This window comes from Pangasianodon hypophthalmus, chromosome 13, assembly GCF_027358585.1.
Source record: "Pangasianodon hypophthalmus isolate fPanHyp1 chromosome 13, fPanHyp1.pri, whole genome shotgun sequence".
NCBI classification, from domain to species: Eukaryota; Metazoa; Chordata; class Actinopteri; order Siluriformes; family Pangasiidae; genus Pangasianodon; species Pangasianodon hypophthalmus.
Window position 1 is genome coordinate 23,712,628 of NC_069722.1, and position 17,776 is coordinate 23,730,403.

General features: G+C 38.9%; 1 protein-coding gene across 1 annotated transcript in view; it reads left to right on the plus strand.

The window, feature by feature from the left end:
- The first annotated feature begins 842 nt into the window (after positions 1 to 842).
- Positions 843 to 17,776, plus strand: part of rbfox1 (RNA binding fox-1 homolog 1) — a 292,080-nt gene continuing 275,146 nt past the window's right edge. The window contains exon 1 of the mRNA XM_034309949.2: positions 843 to 1,083. The gene's annotated coding sequence lies outside the window, so the exon portion shown is untranslated. The remainder of the gene's footprint in view (positions 1,084 to 17,776) is intronic.

A 17,776-nucleotide genomic window follows, 5' to 3' on the forward strand; every position in this document is an offset into this window, starting at 1 on the left:
TGTGACATAGCCCTGTGCTTCTGATGGGGCTGATGGGTAATGCAGTCCAGGACTGCTGAAGCCTGCGTTGACTAGGTGAGTTGCATGTGCTAAAACTTTCTGTGTTAAAAAAATGTCCAAGACATGAGAGTACAAAACATAACTCGACCCAAAAGTTGAACTCCAGGCACGTGAGCATGCCACTTACGTTCCTGTCAATCAATCATTACCTCTGATTATTATTATTATTATTATTAATTACATTAGGAATTTGAAAGTCGCCGCCATTTTTTTTTTTTAAGAAAAGTTGCACGTGCTAAGTGTAAAAAACGTCATGCAAATAAGCTTCCATCGTAGCCTCGCGCCCAAAAGTCGAAGTGTGGTGGTGGTGGTGGGGGCGTGGCGTGAGGCGTAATGGCGTGCGCACTCCAGAGTGACACACGCGCTCATTTGCATCGGCGGCACGTGGCTACGCACCGGCGACCGCCCGCTCGCGCCTCTCTCTCTCTCTCTCTCCCTCTCTCTCTCTCTCATTCTCTCTCTCTCTCTCTTTATTTCTATCTTTCACTCTCCATCGCCGCGCGCGCAAATCCGCGTTCACCTCCGCCGCCGCCTCCGAGAAAAAGACCAGGGAGCCACTTTCTGCTCCTCGCGCCTTTTTTTTTTTTTTTTTTTTCCAAATTTACCCCTTCCCGTTCTGCCCCCCTTCCTACCCCACCACCACCACCAGCACCCCCAGCACGCTTTGCACTTCCCGTTAAACCCCCCCCTCACCCCCCCACCCCCTCCTCCTCCTCCTCCTCCTCGACCGCCATGAAATCTTGGCAGCTGATGGCAGTGGCGGGAGATGCCCTTCAGGTAAGACACGCGCGGGGAGAGAGAAAACGAGCGCGCTCGCGCATAAGAGAGGAAGAGCAGGAGCAGGAGGAGGAAGAGAAGGAGGAGAAGGGATGTGCACGCGAGCGCGGCGGGGACGCATTCCGGTGCGACGTCGTTAAATAAAAAAAAAAAAAAAAAAAAAAAGAAAAAAAAAAAAAGAAAGAAAGAAAGAAAGAAAAAAAGAAAACACGCTCCGCGCGCTTCCTTTCTTTTCCCCCACCGGAGGTCAGTGCTCGGTGTTTTGCGATTCGCGGAGGCTCGCGACTTGGTTTTGTGCACACTTGGCTCGCATGGCATGGGTCCCAAAGGCGCGCGCATGCTTTATTTATTGCTGTGTGTTTGATAAAAGAAAAAAAAAAACGAATAAGATGATGCACAGATGAAGCTTCTCCTTAACTTCTCCTTAAACAACATGCTTAGGTTAAATAATCAGCTGCATTGTGTGTGAGTGATATTTCTAGAGACTTGGAAATGATGCATTTGGAGCACTTTCATGTTTAATTTCTTTTGCATACACTGAAGTTGTGCATTTATTTTGTGTATGTGTGTATGTGTGTGTGTGTGTGTGTGTGTGAGTTTGAGCGCATCTGCACTGGCATCACGATGATGATTAATGCACCAGTCCCTGGGAAAATCTCAGACAGCACGAAGTAGGCAAAGAGGAGAAGAGTTTAGAGTTTAGCTTCTTCCAGCCTTCCATGCATAGCGTCCAAGGTTAGGGCTGTTTTTAGGACACGCACGTGCATGCTTCATTTATTGCTGTGTGTTTGATAAGAGAGAAAACAAAAAATTGCACAAGATAATGCACAAGATGATGCACAGGATACATATGTGTTTATTGCAGATTTTATTAGAAAGCTTGCGATATTTGCACAGTTGCGTTGCATATCAGTGATCACTTCAATGTTTACTTTTTTTTGCACACTCCAAAGTTTATTTATTTATTTATTTGTTTATTTCTGAGTTTCTTTGAAGATCTGGCATCATGGATGCTAAGTGGGTGATTAATATTAGTAGCAGTCAAGGAGAAAACACACACACACACACACACACACACACAGTAAACAAAAGTGAAGCAATGTCCAAATTAGAGATTAGCGTCTATTGATGATGCTGAACTGTTCGACCCCGAAGAGCCGCGCGGCTGCTGCATGATGATGGTGATGATGATCTTTCTGGCACAATCTCCGTTTCACACCACACACACCTGACAACTCGTAATCTCTCACAGATATTCACTACATTATTAATGAAAAAAAAGCAATAAATTGCTGCTGCGAATGTTTTTTACAGTGAGTCTGTATCAGTGATGCTCCATTATTGATTGCTTATTGTTCCAGGGATTGTTTAATCTGTTTATTCGAGCGTGCCATTATCTGGACCTAGCAAGTTAGCGGGTCAGCGTTGGAGTTCGTGTGCAGTCGCGGAAGTCTGACTCACAGTGTTTTCGTGCTCTCTGATCGTGTTGAATGCCGCGTCGATAAATCGCAGACGTGGTGTTGAAGAAACAGTAGGAGAGTAATGATGAAGATCAATACCTGTAGTCATCACTCATTCCCGAGTGGCCTAGATTCTCCACTGTTATTGAGGATTTAACGTTCACTGTCTGCATTTAACGAGCGATGTAATCAGCCATGATCACAGTTACTATGAACCTGGAATTTAAAAAAAAGTTATTTATTGATTTAACATTGATGGAAGGAGTCTCCAGTGTCAGCATTTTGTAACAGTCCGATGTGAAGCTGTAGCTTTTCCGACAAACTTCACACAGAGGAGTTGTCTTCAAGAGAGAGAAAAAAGAGAGACGGTTGCGGGTAAAACTGTTTATAGCTGCCATAACGTAAGTAAGATCTCGTTTCATGGACGTTCCGCAACATTAAACGTAACTATAAATGGATACAACCTATGATGTGTCATTGTTTAACAAATAAGCAAATAAGATTGCTGTGATGTAAAGAGGAATAAAACACTTCAGGACATGCTGTTATAGGAAAATAATCAACCTCGAGGTGGTAGCAGTGACTCCGCTTCATCACGCCACTCCGTCATTGATTATTTTCCTATAAGAGCATGACATGGGGTGGGTTATTCCTTATGTAATTACTGTTAAACCAAAGAAAGTGACATTGAACAGAAATTAAATAGTGATGAAATAAAGAAAATACTACTCCTGATACTAATACAAATAATTATAATAATAAATTGTCGAATGTGAATATTAAATCAGAGCAGTACATTTCTCTATACAGCCCGAGGAGAATAGATTATATATTTATATACATTACCTTGGAGTTTAAGCGAAAAGAGTGTAATGTCAGCAGTTAAAACACTGGATGCTTTTTTTTTCCCTAGACTTTTTTTTTTTTTTTTAGACATTAAGCTCCGGCCAAAGAGCTGCGACGGTTTTAAAGCCTTGAGGAGTTTTAGAAGCTTTTTAAACATCAAAGTGCTGTGCATTAGAGAAAAACAGAAGAAAAGGACGTGCGAAAGCTCTGCATTGTACATGTGCATTAATACATTAGAGAAATTTCTGCCTCGAGTAATAAGGAGGCTGTGTGTTTCAAGGTAAAGTCATGTCTGTATTGAGGCACGATTCATAGATGTCAGCTGAGCTTCCGTCGGGTTTCTTTGTCTGAACCTGCGCTAAATATGGTCCTTTATCGCAAAATGATATTCTAACATACGTATACTTGTGGAAAGTCAGGGTGCCAATATAATAGCACGCAGAACAGCATTTAATTCGCTTTCAGAACAAGACCTGGTTTAGATTTTTATTATTTATTTTTTATTTTCCTGCTAATGGGTCCCTAGTGACGACGGTGTAGAAAGTCATATGACCCAAATGGACTAAATGTTTAACACACTCTTCCAAAGCAGTCGTTATTTTGAGCAGGAAGCAGCTGGACCTGATTGGTGTGTAACCAAAGCAGATGAACTGAATGAACAGATGTGTTCTAAACGAATACAAATACAGACACGACTAGGAGATGCCTTTTTTAAAATACGTAAACACGCAGGAATCTGCCTGATCAGGTTCACGGTGATTTAAATTCGGCTACTTGTTTGTATTCGGCTACTCGTTTCTATTTTGGGAAAGAGAACGTTGAAAAATACAAACGTACAAACAAAAATAATAGTTTGCGTAAGCGGGATAACGCCTCTAGTTGAAAGCAGTTATGAACTGGAGTGATGTAGTTGAGGTCGAGGAACTGTCAAAGCCAGAATGCACGGCCTTGCAGTTTAAGTCACGCCCACTTTAAGTTTAAATCCGGATACAGATACAGATAGTGGCATTGCATTACACCTGTAGTGTGTGCGAAGGCAGTAGTAATATTATATTACAGTAATATTTATTTATATTCAATCTACAATGATAATTCTGCAGCAGCCAGTATGTACAAAAATTATACGCAAATTAGCAATAGCTAGTGCGTTAACTGCTTTATAAGTTCATAAGTTCCAGTTTCAGGCCCCGATTTATCCATAGAGCCCAAATAACGAGCGCTAATTTGCAAAAAGTAGGTATAGGAAAAATATGTAAAGTAGGTTTTGGCATGTGCTATTTATTTTTATACCATAGCACTACTGAATTCTCGAATCCAGCTGGTCAGAAGCAACAACTAGTTACATTAGTAACAGCTTATAATTTTTGCTTTGTCACGGTCCGTAAGTTTTTCAGCACAGGACAGAGGAGTTTACGCTCTTACGCTCTTGCATTTTCTCAGGCAGTAAACAACGGCAAGCTGCGTTTTTTTGTCTTATTAATTTCAAGAGATAGAAAAAAAGAGAGGCTGGTGAGGGAATGACTCAGGTATAATCTTGAAAAACCTTTTCAATTATTAAAACCTAGTGAATGCTCTAATTTTGCCTTTTGCAAATTTAATACATGCTCGCCAGACATATCGATTTGCTCACGCAGTCTCCATTATCAGTGGCTTTCAGGTTTAATAAATCGGAAGGGTGCTAAATTAATACATTTGCATTGACTCCGCCCCAAATTGTGCATTATTAGGTTTATTCATTAAGCCGAAGATACAATAACAGACATGTTTTTGAGGACGCAGTCTTCCGCATACCCTGTCATTGAATAACCTTTTTTTTTTTTTTTTTTGCAGATGTTATTAAGTTTGAATATAACTTTACACAAATAAATACAATTAGATCCTCAGGTACTAAAAAAGACACAGTCCTCAGCTAACTTTTACGTCTGTGATCTGGTAACGTTAGCTAGAGTGACTAGCTAAAAGACACTGTGCAAGTTAGGTTATTTTATATAGTTATGGATGTAACTTGAGCAGCTCTTCTAAGCAAAATGTACTTTATAAAACAATATCTTCTTCAACACATCGACAGTTGACAGGAAGTAAAAAATTCTGGCTTATCCAAACACAGAAGTCACGAGTGGTAAGCTCACGACCTGAAGAGTCACATATCTACACAGACTGTGAGTGTCTTTCTAATTAGCTGATAAGTTGAGGTTTGGAGTGTTAGTAATAAGGTAGGTGTTAAACTCTCATTAAAAACAACTGGCTCAAAAAATACAGATAATTGGAGTGTAGAAAAACGGTTCATTTGAGGGGCCTTTTGATGGATGGACACTTTGGTCCTGTGATTTTTGGCTGCTTTAGGTTCAGGTAAGGATCATGTTCATTTAAGCCTACATGGAATATTTCTATCATTGTTAGCCTAATTAACAAATTCAGATGTAACTGCTCAGGATTCGGATAATTAACATCGCAAAACAATTCTTAGTTCAAAGACATCCGACAACAAAGTGCTAGCAGCGTGAGAAATTTTTGAGTAAAATCTCAGAGTGTGAGAACGTTTCCAGAAGCCACCAATAGGATGACACGTTTCCAAAAGCCACCAATAGGATGACACGTTTCCAGAAGCCACCAATAGGGTGACACGTTTCCAAAAGCCACCAATAGGATGACACGTTTCCAAAAGCCACCAATAGGATGACACGTTTCCAAAAGCCACCAATAGGATGACACTTTTCCAAAAGCCACCAATAGGATGACACTTTTCCAAAAGCCACCAATAGGGTGACACCAAACTCACGTTACAGCGACAAATATGTTTGGAGCGATGGCGAAATGTTAAAAAAACCTGGACAGAAACAGATATCCTCATTACCTCAAGCTAACTGAAGAATGTTTATGTTTATGTTTATTTTCTGCGCTGGTTGATGACGTAAACTACGTCTGAGTTTCTTTAATCGCAGATCTATCATTAGAGGATCTTTGTTGTATAATTGGGCATGGAGAACACACATTATGACACGTTATGGAGAATTTGGATCTCGTACATTGTGACAAGTCAGTGTGACATGGTCGTAGAATAAAATTACAGCTTTATGTGAATGAAAAGTGGCGTAAAACACAATATATATGCAATTGATTATGTGAGGAAATTCTGCTTTCACGTTGGTGTACTAAAACCTTTCTTTTAGGAGCTGTTCAAGAAGCCAAAGTGGTTCTCATTGTTAAATGGTTACAGACTGGACCCTGGACATCCACCAAGAATCCTTTAAAAACCTCTTTGTCTTGTAATTGTAGTTCCAGGAAATTTAAAACACTTGTCCAGGACACGTTTATTGGTTTCAGTTCCAGGTTTAAATGCCTGAATCCTTTATAGACCTGGCGCGATGCTAGCACTCACACTGCTATTAGTCTAACCCCAGCTAACCCAGTTGTATAATCTGTAAAATGCAGTTTGTTATATTGTTCATGGTGCAGTAAAATGATTACTAATTACCTTCTGTAGGACTTCATATGCCGTGAGCGACGTCGTTACGTAATCTATCACCGAGACAATAAAACTGATGATGATGCAATAAAAGGTTACAGGTTTCTGTCTAGCTGATGAATAGACCTCGGGCTTAATTAATGTTCGTTATTAAATGTCTGAGTGCTGCGTCCAATGCGAATTTAAAAAAAATGTCCTCCCTAGATCAGTTCACTATGAAGCTGTCAACAATGTAGAGATTATTCATTCTCATACGTAATCATTTCCCTAGCAAAACTTCTAGACTTCGTCACAGGGACTGATTAAAGTGTCTCTACTCCTTGATCTGGCGAACTTTTCTGTAAGCAGACGTGTGTTTGACATGTATGGAAGGAGTCTCCAGTGTCAGAGCTTTGTAACAATCAGAAGTTTTTGGGTTTTTTTCCAGTTTCTCGGTAATATGACAAGCTGCAAGCCAGAAAAAAAGGCTGGCGAGGGAACGGCCGTTTATAGCTGCTGTAACGTAAGTGATAACATTAAACGTGACTATGAACTGATAATAAATATGATGGTGTATGTGGTGTTCTTTAATAATCTTTTAATTTAAAAGATTTAAAAAATAGTATAGAACTTCCTGTGTCCTGCAGATCAGCACATAAAAGTTATCTTGAAATTAAATTCAATAATAATTAAAAGGAGCAGATAATTATTGTTATTATTAATATTATTATTATAAATTTTACCGAAGGAGCAGATTATTAAAAATTCTTCCCAATTCGATCGGTCAAGGTCACTGTGACATTGCTGAGGTGTAAGATCCTCATGTTGTACCGCTGTATCTGTGTATTAAGGTACATGTTGAACTTTCATGACGATAACTTAGATATAAATTTTAAAAAGCTCTTTCTCCAAGCTTTAATCAATGCTTTACTCCAGTGTTATTCATTGTTTTTGATATTTCTGCCTGTTCATTATGAAAAGCTTTATTTCCCCGACGCCGCAGTCGACCGGAGCGTGTTTCCCACAGGTTTTCCAAACAGGAATATTATCCAGCTGAGCCCGAAAGATGCTCTTTTCGAAATGCCACTGGGGGTTTGACAACAAACAGTGTGTGAATGTCCGCGGCCGGGACACGATGCCAGAGGACGGCAGAACAATGCGCCAACGTTCATGGCACGGCAATATGTCCTGAAGCCTGTGTGCGTTTTCTCTGATTCCCTAAATGCTTCGTGAGCATACAGTACTTATCCACCTAGAATTAGTACAAAAACGGCAAGACTTTCCACTTTTTTTTACAGGCCAGATGATGCTAAATGTTTCATCAGGATCGTTTTTTGAGCTACATGGTTCTGTAGCGTGATCAGTCTTTCTACTCAGTTAATACATATTAAATAGTAAATAGTACAAAGCGTGTTTGCAGTGTAAAAATGGAGCAATGGAATCAGTAATTCTTCAATAATAATAATATGAAGAGGAATTTCTATCATTTTCGTAATTATCCTTCACACAAGCACCAGATTGCAAGCAGAGTTGTAATAACGCAGAGTAAACACTTGCATTTGGGCACGATCATGGCCGGTTTTGTGGATGATTATTAGATACACTATTGTCATGGTGCTGGTTGATTCGAGTTGTAATAAATGATCAGTGTTGCTCGTGTAACATCTGGTGGGTTTGCTAATTGCCAAGTGGAGCGAAACCACTAATCACGTTACATGAACCAGGAAAAATTAGCAGCACAACATTCCTCAAATTTTAGGATCCTTCTGATTTCCTACAGATCATTTCTAACTGTCGAGAACCTGACATTTGTATATTAGCATCTAAATCACCTTAGGGCCAGTTTCAGCATTATTGAAAACGACAGCGCTGTTGAATTCTCGATTCTGATTGGTCAGAAGGAAATGATTGATTTTCTATGACGCCGGTTTGCAGTATGTTGCAGCTTGTTCTGATACGTTTCTGCAGTTACGCAGAGAGTAAATAAGTACGCAAGGTTTCTCCTTATGAGGAGACGATCATTTAACATGTGTGGAAGGAGTCTCCAGTGTCAGTGCTTTGTAAGAGGCTGAGGTAAATGCGTAACTTTAAGTTTTCCGATGTCTTCAGGACAGAAAGGTTTACGCTTTGTGGATTCTCAGTACTATAAACGGATAAAAAAAAGTATGACATATTGTTCTTTAATAAAGGAAAAATTGGCGAATTGCTGTGGTATAAGAGAAATAAAACACCTCACGACATGCTGTTATATGAAATTAATCAACTTCAAGATGGTAACAGTGACTCCGCTTCATCACACCACTCCATCATTGATTATTTTCCCAAAACAGCATGACACAGAGTGTTTTATTCCTTACATATTGACTAGCAAGGTGTCAGTAAGACAACATTTCTTATATCTTTCTTGTCTGTCTATTATGGCTGGTCATGTGACCTTCCAGGCCACCATGTTCACCTGGAAATTCTACAAATAATAATAAAGTAACCATAAAATGAATAAATAGGATAAATTATTCATAATGAATAGGGTAAAGCAGGGAATTGTCAAAGCTGACTAAATTTTGCTCTGAATGTGTAGAATTTGGTCTTTTTTTGTAACCGGGATTACTTTTATAGCGAGAGTGATTTGCGTATAGCGCATGAATGCCACAAACCCTACAACACTACTTTTTACTCCAGGATTGAAAAGTGGATAAAACTCTCTAACAACAGCTTCGGAAAGCCGTTTTCTTACATCTCTATCATCCTCACACCTTTATCGTTCAATTTTAAGGTAACGTACTTCCTGTATGGGCGGAGTTTAACAAGTAGCCTTATAAATAACTTTGAGGTAAACAGGATTTCCGGTTTTTCTTTTCTCAGTGCAGGGAGAGGGATAGAGATTCTCAGTGCTCCGTGGATAGAGATTCAGCTGAAAAAAAAAAAAAGAACATTGGAGAATCCCTTTAATAGTGGCGTAATTAGTGACGTCCTCTGTACATTGTGCTGTAATTATCTTTACCGATTTCAATCAACAGGAACTTTGTAAAAAGACTGAGACGTATAAATGTTTAACTGATGACCTCCACGCTGGAAACCTTTGGGCCAGTTCTCGCTGAGCTGGTACTGCAAAATGCAGATAACATGTCAGATTTCTTCAGCGGAAGGTCCGTCAGCGATTCACGCCTCATTTTAATATCAATTCAATAAGCATGTGATGAATATTATAATCGAGCTTCGGGTGCTGTCCAGTCTGATTCTGCGAAAGCTGCATCCTGATGAAGAACACGCTGTGCAAGTCTGAAGAAAAAAAAAAACCCCAATGGCGCATATTTTATTTAACGACTCAGTGTTTTGTGTTCCAATTATTTGAAATTGTGCGATATTTCACAGAGGAAAGATCAGAAAGAAGTCTACTTTTAAGCATTTTATAGCGTATCTCAGTATACTAGTACAATTATAGTACAACAGATGTTTTGAACTCTACAATATTAACTGACGCCAGTGGAAGCCCCGCCCCCTTTTCTTCGGATCTTGATTTTCTCACTCGAAAGATACATCCTCGCTTGCCATCACTGTAAATGGAGAATGTTCTGAGTTCATTCAGGCGAAATTGAATCAACGTATGTTCGACTTAGCTAACGTTAGACAAATATGTAGCTAACGTCAGTTCACTATATTTATTATGGATGAAATTTTGGTTAAAAATAGACAACGATGGCACTTGAAAGAAAAAAAAAAGGAATTAAATAGGTCGACGATGAAGTGTCAAATCGTACACTTTACAAATAATTGTAATGATGATTTGAGAATTGTTTAAAACCGCTGTTTTCTCTACACATCGTGGTAGAAAGGAGCATTGGGGGAAAAAAGCTGTGTGTTTTAGTTAAAATGTAGAGACTAGAAGCAAACTTTCTTAATAACTATTGATTTTCTTAGAATAAGAAGAAAGAAAGTGAACTTTTCTATTGCAAACATTTCTGGTGTCTACATCTTATCTAAAACAGAAGAGCGGCAGCTTTTTTCCCCCCCAGATGCCTGGTGGTTACCTTAAACCCCGGTTTATAAACACACACACACACACACACTGTGTTTCTCCCTCAGAGCCTTCCTTAAAGTGAAAAATTTGGAGACTCTTGATAGGAATTAATTTGCTCAGAACACTATTCTCATGCATGAGAAGTGTATAATTGGCTTTTGAAGTTACAGAGGGCTTTTTGTCAAGTTTTCAGCAACACCCTGCCTAATAAGTTTAGTTTTAATAACTTGTAGGAGTGTGTCCGCGCTAATTGCTTGCTTATTTTGTCACGGCGGTGTGTGGGGGCCGATTTCCAAGCAGACGCCGAACGTGTTTGTGGGAAAGAAAATCATTTAAATGAGCTTTTTTGTTTCCCGGCTGGACCAGCGAGGGTCATTCTGGATGCGGCGCTCAATTTGTCTGAGAAATTCGGCTAATTTGGAATCGAAAGCATGCGAGATCTCGTTATCAGAACGCACGCGGCCTAGAAAAGCCGAGCCGCCTGATAAGCTTGTGATTTATGGCCGTGATCCCAAAGGTCATGCAAGAAGTTTAGGTTCAAAAAGCAAGTGCGCGTTCATCGCAGTTCTTCACCATCCTCGCTTGTTAAAGCCGTCTAGTTTAATCAATACGTGTGTTTTTACCGTGTATGTGAATGGAGTGCTTAACAGCCGTGCGCAATCACCAGAGAAGCCGTTCCCCGGAATGTTCTAGTGCATCTAAACCCTGATGGAAAAGGATTTCAGGATAATCACGTTCTTTAAAGAAAAAAAAAATCCCAAAGCTGTTTACGCCAATAAATACGTTTAACTCGTCTTAATTGCATTGCTCAGGCCACTAGTGCTTTTTACTTCCTCCATCGTATTAACACGGCACCCTCCGAAGATCTCACGCTGACTTAAATGACAGTCGACATTTCGAATGTAATTCAGATTATGATCACAGCAGCGAGGCACGTCATCTCCATAACAGTCATAAAAGAAGAGAATTGATTTGTGTTTTGTTGTTGTTGGTTTTTTTTTCTTCAAACATGAATTTGCTCTACAGCGACTGGAACACTGACTGCTTTTCTCTCTGAAAAACCTATAAAGCTTACGTGCATAAATATAAAGAAATAGTAGTGCAGATGTTATTTGACAAATTTCCAGAGCAATTAACGATAACAACACTGATATCAGAAGACGAGTGCAACTGTCACACTTACCATTTTTCTTTATTTTGTAACCCGTTATTTGACTCCTGCGTCATAAAACCGACATAATCAACTCCTAAACCTGTCACTGAAGATTTAATATGATGTCATGTATTACATTTAGTGATATTTATCCATATAAGAGTGTCATTTTACATGCATTACAGCATGGTTTCTAAATTATAAGAAGTGCTTGTAATATATCATATACAGTGCATTATGAGAAGATTATAATGTGTCATAAGCACTACTTACAATGCATTCTTTTATCACTGAATAAATGCACTATAAACAAACTGTAATACCTTTTCATGAATAATTATACCAATTATAACATACTATAAATGTATTTGTAAGTCATTATACAGATGGCATTCATAGAAAAAAGTGTTAGCATTTAATTTTGTGCTTATGAATCATATCTTATTTTATAATCTAGCAGGAGAAAAGTATAATTAACTCCGCCCCAATCCCACCCTGTACCTTAATCCTTATTACTCGTGAATTTGTATTGAAAGATTTTCATATTCTCAGTAATGAGATATAAATTATGTAAGGAATAAAACTCCGTGTCGTCCTGTTGTAGGAAAATAATCAACGACAGAGGGGTGTGATGAATCGGCATTGCTGTTACTACTCCACAGTTGATTGTTTTCCTCTAACAGCACGTCCTGCAGTGTTTTATCCCTCTTATAACACAGAAATTTGCCATGGTTTTCAATTTTTTATTCATTAAACAATGATGTCATACTTTTCATCTGTTTATAGTTACATTTAAGGTCCGCCGAACAGGATATCACTTATGTTATAGCAGCTATAAACAGTCGTTTCTTCACCAGCTTCTTTTTTTTATCTCTTTCTCAAAATTAATACGACAAAAAAAACACAACTCGTCATTTCGGGAAGCTTTACAGCTTTACCTTTGACTGTTACAAAGCGCTGACACTGGAGACTCCTTCCTTAAAATGAAAGAGATAAAGCATTCATGTGGAGCCTTCACAATACCAGTCCCTATGAACGAGCGGTTTCTATAGAAACCGTAGTGCATTCGAGTGAGCTCCGTCAACGCCTTCTGACCAATCAGGGTCATTGGTGAAGAATAACTCGTATAGCTTGAAAGGTTAAGAATCAAGAATGAAGTCTATCACGTCCACCGTCAGTGCGACATAAGCACTTCGCCGCTGGTGGCTTCATTAACATCAGTGTCAATTAGTGGCCTGATTACACATAAATCCATTAGCTGCTCGCGTCCATCACAGTGTATGGGTTAGATGTAGGAGGGCTGCTCGTGTCGTTCCTAATAGCCGTCAAGAACGCCTAGTCGACTCGGAGGTGCGGGTTTTTTTTGTGTTTTTTTCTTCAGGATCCTCGGTGACGCTGATGGGCACAGAGATAATTCGAAGTGATCTCGCGCAGCACGGCTTTGTCTTGGCTTTAGCTCTCACACAGCTCTAAATCGCTCCAGGCTTTAACACAGCACTATATGAGGTCTTACTCATAGGTCAGATGACTCATTGCCTTACCTTTTTTCTCCTTTTTTTAACACTGTAATATTGTTAAAACCTTTTTCTGTCTTTTTTTTTTTTTACTTGACACATCCACTCAGTCATCCAGGAGCTGCTCTGGATATTATATATTATATTCGAGATCCAGAAACTGAAATGTAATGCTGATGCAACTTTTTGGATTTTATTTTCCATAATTATTGCACTCCCTATCAAATTCAGTGACGCAAATTTAGAGAAGGCTTTACTGAACTCCAGAATCAGCACTCCTCGGATTTTCAGCCCCCTCCTTCTTCCCTTTTTCTGCCACCGTCCTTTTTTTTTTTCCTCCCTTAAACGCTGACTTTTCACCCGCAACGTGCCAATTATTTCACGCTGTCTCCTGCCGCCGTGCCATCGCTCCTTATCGCAAATGGAAGGAAAAGTCTTGGGCCGGTTATCAAAATGCTAATGTGCTCGAGAGGAAACATTAGTCTTCTCCGGTAAGATATTATTAAATGCAGCCCACTTAATCTTGTTAAAAAAAAAAAAAAGAAAAAAGAAAAAAAAGTGGCACTATCTCTAGCGGATTGCCAGATGTTTTACGCTTTGGCCGTGCCATCTTCGAGGTGGCAGGAGGTGAGTGATGCAGAATGAAAATGGCATTTTCTCTTTAATTAATGTTACTTAAATCTGGAAAACAAACCGAAAAACAATCTTCCAGTGGACCGATATAGGCTTGCTTCACTGGCATTAGCAGCAGAAAGATAAATAAAAAAAAAAGTTAAAGATGCAGCTTCAGTCTAAAGAGTTTGGATATTTTTTTGACTATTTTATTGTCTTTTACCAGGAAATATCCACTCGATATTAAATTTCATCCTTGTCTTCATTTAGTACTTATATACGGAGCTTCTGGGGTGACACTGTGGTTATTTTTCAATAAGCTGATCCCATAAGATAATACATATATCAAGGCTTGTTAAATTTCTCATGATCTATTTTTTTTTAAGCCTCAAAATATATAATTTCTGGGAAATATTGTATTTTAAAATGAGTGAGACACTGAGAAATGAATAGAATTAGACCCTCATGGCCACAGGAACCTTATATTACATTTCATTCTTGATTTGATACCATTATCCCACTGCACCAAAAGGCCATAATCGTAATAATAATAATAAAATGGAGACCACGTCTAACCTTATTTTGCAGGCTCTCATTTCATTATCTATGTATCTGAGAGTGCCTATAACGTGTTGTATACTCATCGTCATGATTTTGTTCTCCTCTAGAGGATCTTCAGTTAAATATGAATATGCCAGATGTGTTTATTGGTCGTTGTCGTTAATTATCCACTGTAAGAGTGCTCAAAGTGAAAAATCCAAAGTAGCATTAAAAGGTTAAATGTATTATGAAGGTTTTTTTGGTTTGTTTTTTGGATTTTTTCTGTGAATGAAGGTTCCCTTATTAAGGTTAGCTTATTGCTGATTCGAATTAAGTTTTTGTAGGATATTGCTAATGAATTAATGAGCATCAAATTTTATATAATGTCTTTTTAAAAAACATAACCACCGTGTCATTCATGTCAGTGACTTTGTACTCGTCGATATTTGTATCGTGCGATAGTGTCATGACACCCGTGGCACACATTTGGAAATGTCATGACGTCATAATGACAGAGGAATGTATAATTTCTCAAAATAGTTTCTCAGTCATTTTAATTTCGTATTTCGAATCAAGATATTTATGAACATGTAGGACACTCATGATATGACACTGTTACAACCCAGTTATGTCTTGACACCATAATGACACTTATTTCTGTTTGCTTCTGATGTTTGACATGATACATCATTGCTGTTACGTATAACAATAGACATACCATTTGTCATGACGTTATGCCAGTAAACAATTGTCAATTAGATGTTATTTCAAAATGACACTAGCTGACACGGATGCCGAAACTACTTTCTTTATATTTTGGAGAAATAAATTTGTGCTGTGCGATCAGGATGACAGAAAAAAAACAGTCCTGTATTTGAGACCGGTTATGAACTGGAGTGATGTAGCTGAGGTTGAGGAACTGTCAGAGCCAGAATTTCCACACAAGAAAGAAAAAAAACTGTTTTGGTTTTTGCCCACTTTTGGTTGAATTTGAATACAGATAGTGTCATTGTGTTACACTGGTACTAAGAAGAGAACTTGTCCTATTTGCTTGCACTAAAATAGAAGCAGCTTCATATTCTCATAACGTGATTAGTAGCTCTGCAACATATGTGATACAGTGAGGCATTCATTATCAAATTGGCCTCCACACCTTCACATCTTGGCACTGCACCAGACTGGGATTTGGCTGCGTGATGTAAACATTATTCAGACAGCAGAATGACCTTTGATTAAACCTCTCCCTTGGCTTTGCAGTTTAGACCGCTGGCTCGCAGGATTACCAGGAATTATGCAGATGATGTTTCTGAAGCCAAGGCGTGTTTTCCGCTTTAGAAAGAATCTCATCACTGAGGCGCTGTGAGTAGGTCAACGTTTCCATGTCCTGATTGACATCTCAGGATGAGGAACATCTTGAAGTCTTGGCAGCGAGAACCTTTAGATATTTAAGAGAACTTAAATATCTGCCAGGGAGCAGATGTTAGCTTCACCAGGTTTATTGCTCGAATCGCTGTTTTTATGACCGTCTCGGCTGCTGCAGATCATAACCTAATGTCTCAGACGTACTCCAGCGTTCCTCCACCAAGCCGTTCATCTCCAGTCCCACCAGAATTCATCCCATCTGCCCGAAAGAAGCTGTCAGCTTTATTGTTCGCCACAAAGCAGCTCTTTCTCCAGCACATCACTCACATTTGCGGCGCTAGTTTTTCCTCATGAGGGTGTTTTCCTCTTACGTCCTTAAAACCCAGGTGGGACGGCAGAGGACAGCCGGTGAACCTTCCGAGCCGAGATTCTCTTTCCCTCATCGCGTTTTATGATGTTTTCTAAATGGGCTTCTTCTTCATAGAGATTTGGCCGTCCGAATCTCTCTTTTCGCTCATCGTGCACGTCAATGTTCTGATGTTTATTTATCCGCGAGCGAAGCGGCCCTTTGCCAGACGGAATTGGCAGCACAAATGTTACACAACCTGTGACAACTCGGAGGGCCATGTTTGCTCTGAATATCAATATGCGCAATACATCAACGCATAAAGCAACACATGGCGAAGTAAACAGAAACACACTGCATCTGAGAGATAGGGATGATAATCCTGACATGGGGTTGCGGAAGGGAAATATGGTGCCTCTGCTGCAAAAATGGAAAAAATGCACAGGGTATATTAAGCTATTCACATGCTAGCTTAAGCCGTGCATGACTTTGCAGCATAAAATTGTTATATGCATATATGACATTATATATAGCTTGGAAGGGTAGCACATTACATGAATCTTGCATCATAACACATCATAAACATGTCATGGCACATACGCTGTCGTGAGATATTATTATAGCAGCATTATAGCTGCTATAATGTTTAATGTCTTGCTTTAGTTATCCTCTGCATTATTATAGATGTTATGCCACGTATGTCATGACAGTTGTTATAACACTTGTATGAATACAATAAGTGATACATTCACTATAACCACATTAAGAAATTTTACTTACCATTTACTTACCATTATTTGGTGCAGAGGCAATGCTAGCTTCATTAAAGGCTCATCATGACATTGGCATGACATATGTGCTCATTAGCACACTATTACAGGTAAAGACCAATAAAGTGTCATGTTATTTTCTAATATTGAGATGCTTCCGGAAAGATTGTCATTGTCATTGTTATGCACCAGTGTGTATTAAATAATAAATCACCTATACTATAACATACTAGCAAAAAATGAGCATGTGACATAAGCAGCCATGACATCATTATGACAATTATATGGCCTTTTATGGCAACTCATTAAAGCTTATGATGTCTTCCATAACATGTTCATGACATGTTTTATGATGCCAGGTTTAAAGATAATATTGTAACCTACATTGGGCTTTCATGACACATTCATTAGAATGACATAAATCTTTTATAAAGCACTTCAGCAGGATTTATAAAGTGCTTATGGCAAAACTTGTGAGGCGACTTTGTATCTTTTTTACTACGTTTATATGTTTTGGAATGTTTAATCTTATGGAACGTTTATGAAACAAGTTACTTATAGCAGTTACAACGTAAAGAAAAACATTACCTTAGCACTGACACTGGAGACTCATTACATAAATGTTACGTAATCAGAATCGAGAATTTAACAGTGCCGATGTATAAATGAGATTTCTGCCCAGATCATGGATGTGTCATGAAGGCCGTATGTCTTATCGATTTTCTTTTTCTCTGTTCTCCAAAAAAAAAAAATTCAGATTCTACCCCAGAAGAGATTTTGTTTCAGGTGGGATTGCAATTAGCTGCTGAATGTTGATGTGTGTTTCCTATAAAAATAAAGCGCTCTTTCTTTTCTGTCCTATCCGAAACTCTT